This window comes from Lepisosteus oculatus, chromosome 14 (genome assembly GCF_040954835.1).
Source record: "Lepisosteus oculatus isolate fLepOcu1 chromosome 14, fLepOcu1.hap2, whole genome shotgun sequence".
Classification (NCBI taxonomy): Eukaryota; Metazoa; Chordata; class Actinopteri; order Semionotiformes; family Lepisosteidae; genus Lepisosteus; species Lepisosteus oculatus.
Genome location: NC_090709.1, coordinates 43,661,536 through 43,664,608, shown reverse-complemented (window position 1 = coordinate 43,664,608; position 3,073 = coordinate 43,661,536).

Genomic DNA, 3,073 nt, shown 5'->3' with positions numbered 1-3,073 from the left:
TCCAAGCCTGAGGAACAGTGAGCCTGTCTCTTAATAATAATAATACAGTGTGTCATCTCCTGTCCCAGTCTGAGGAACAGTGAGCTTGTCTCTCAATAATAATACAGTGTGATCTCCTGTCGCAGCCTGAGGAACAGTGAGCCTGTCTCTCAATAATAATAATACAGTGTTTGATCTCCTGTCCCAGTCTGAGGAACAAACCGTGAGCATGTCTCTCAATAATAATAGAACAGCGTGTGATCTCCTGTTCCAGCCTGAGGAACAGACAGTGAGCTTGTATCTCAGTAATAATAATACGGTGTGTCATTTCCTGCCCCAGCCAGAAAAATAGACATTGAGCATGTCTCAAAACAATAATATGAATTAACTGTGGGATCTCCTGTCCCAGCCTCAGGAACAGACAGTGAGCCTGTCTCTCAATAATAATACAGTGTGTGACCTCCTGTCCCAACCTGAGGAACAGACAGGAGTGAGCAGTCAGGTAAGAGCAAGTCTCTCGATAATAATAATACAGTGTGTGTTCTCCTGTCCCAGCCTGAGGAACAGTGAGCCTGTCTCTCAATAACAATAATAATAATACAGTGGGACTTCCTGTCCCAGCCTGAGGAAAAGAGAGTAAGCTTGTCTCTCAATCATAATAATACAGTGTGTGACCTCCTGTCCCAGCCTGGGGAACAGAGAGCCGGACTCTCAAAAATAATAATACAGTGTGATCTACTGTCCCAGACTGAGGAACAGTGAGCCTGTCTCTCAAGAATAATAATATAGTGTGATCTCCTGTCCAAGCCTTAGGAACAGAGGGCCTGTCTCTCAATAATAATAATAATACAGTGTGTGATCTCCTGTCCCAGCCTGAGGAACAGACAGTGAACCTTTCTCTCAATAATAATAATCCAGTGTGGAATGTCCTGTCCCAGCAAGAGGAACAGACAGTGAGCCCGTCTCTCAATAATAATAATACAGAGTGTGATCTACAGTCCCAGCCTGAGGAACAGTGAGCTTGTCTCTCAATAATAATAATACAGTGTGTCATCTCCTGTCCCAGCCTGGGAAACAATGAGGCTGTCTCTCAATAATAATAATACAGTGTGTGGTATCCTACCCCAGCCTGAGGAACAGGGACCCTGTCTCTCAATAATAATAATACAGTGCTTGATCTCCTGTCCAAGCCTGAGGAATAGACAGTGAGCCTGTCTCTCAATATTAATAATATTAATACAGTGTGTGATCTCCTTTCTTAGCCTGAGGAACAGACAGTGATCCTGTCTCTCAATAATAATAATAATAATAATAATAATAATAATAATAATAATAATAATAATAATAATAATACAGTGTGTGATTTCCTGTCCCAGCCTGAGGAACAGACAGTGAGCCTGTCTCTCAATAATAATAAAACAGTGTGTGATTTCCTCTACCAGCCTGGGGAACAGTGAGCCAGATACTCAATAATAATAATACAGTGTGATCTCCTGTCCCAGCCTGAGGAACAGACAGTGAGCCTGTATCTCAATAATATTAATACAGTGTTTGATCTCCTGTCCCAGCCTGAGGAACAGACAATGAGCCTGTCTCTCAATAATAATAATACAGTGTGTGACCTCCTGTCCCAGCCTGAGGAACAGTGAGCCTGTCTCTCAATAATAATAATACAGTGTGTCATCTCCTGTCCTAGCCTGAGGAACAGTGAGCTTGTCTCTCAATAATAATACAGTGGGATCTCCTGTCGCAGCCTGTGGAACAGTGAGCCTGTCTCTCAATAATAATAATACAGTGTTTGATCTCCTGTCCTAGTCTGAGGAACAAACCGTGAGCATGTCTCTCAATAATAATAGAACAGCGTGTGATCTCCTGTTCCAGCCTGAGGAACAGACAGTGAGCTTGTATCTCAGTAATAATAATACGGTGTGTCATTTCCTGCCCCAGCCAGAAAAATAGACATTGAGCATGTCTCAAAACAATAATATGAATTAACTGTGGGATCTCCTGTCCCAGCCTCAGGAACAGACAGTGAGCCTGTCTCTCAATAATAATACAGTGTGTGACCTCCTGTCCCAACCTGAGGAACAGACAGGAGTGAGCAGTCGGGTAAGAGCAAGTCTCTCGATAATAATAATACAGTGTGTGTTCTCCTGTCCCAGCCTGAGGAACAGTGAGCCTGTCTCTCAATAACAATAATAATAATACAGTGGGACTTCCTGTCCCAGCCTGAGGAAAGGAGAGTAAGCCTGTCTCTCAATCATAATAATACAGTGTGTGACCCCCTGTCCCAGCCTGGGGAACAGAGAGCCGGACTCTCAAAAATAATAATACAGTGTGATCTACTGTCCCAGACTGAGGAACAGTGAGCCTGTCTCTCAAGTATAATAATATAGAGTGATCTCCTGTCCAAGCCTGAGGAACAGAGGGCCTGTCTCTCAATAATAATAATACAGAGTGTCATCTCCTGTCCCAGCCTGAGGAACAGTGAGCTTGTCTCTCAAGTATAATAATATAGAGTGATCTCCTGTCCAAGCCTGAGGAACAGAGGGCCTGTCTCTCAATAATAATAATAATACAGTGTGTGATCTCCTGTCCTAGCCTGAGGAACAGACAGTGAACCTTTCTCTCAGTAATAATAATCCAGTGTGGAATGTCCTGTCCCAGCAAGAGGAACAGACAGTGAGCCCGTCTCTCAATAATAATAATACAGAGTGTGATCTACTGTCCCAGCCTGAGGAACAGTGAGCTTGTCTCTCAATAATAATAATACAGTGTGTCATCTCCTGTCCCAGCCTGGGAAACAATGAGGCTGTCTCTCAATAATAATAATACAGTGTGTGGTATCCTACCCCAGCCTGAGGAACAGGGACCCTGTCTCTCAATAATAATAATAATACAGTGTTTGATCTCCTGTCCCAGCCTGAGGAACAGTGAGCTTGTCTCTCAATAATAATCATACAGTGTGACCTCCTGTCCCAGCCTGAGGAACAGTGAGGGTGTCTCTCAATAATAATACAGTGTTTGATCTCTTGTCCCAGCCTGAGGAACAGTGAGCTTGTCTCTCAATAATAATCTTACAGTTTGATCTCCT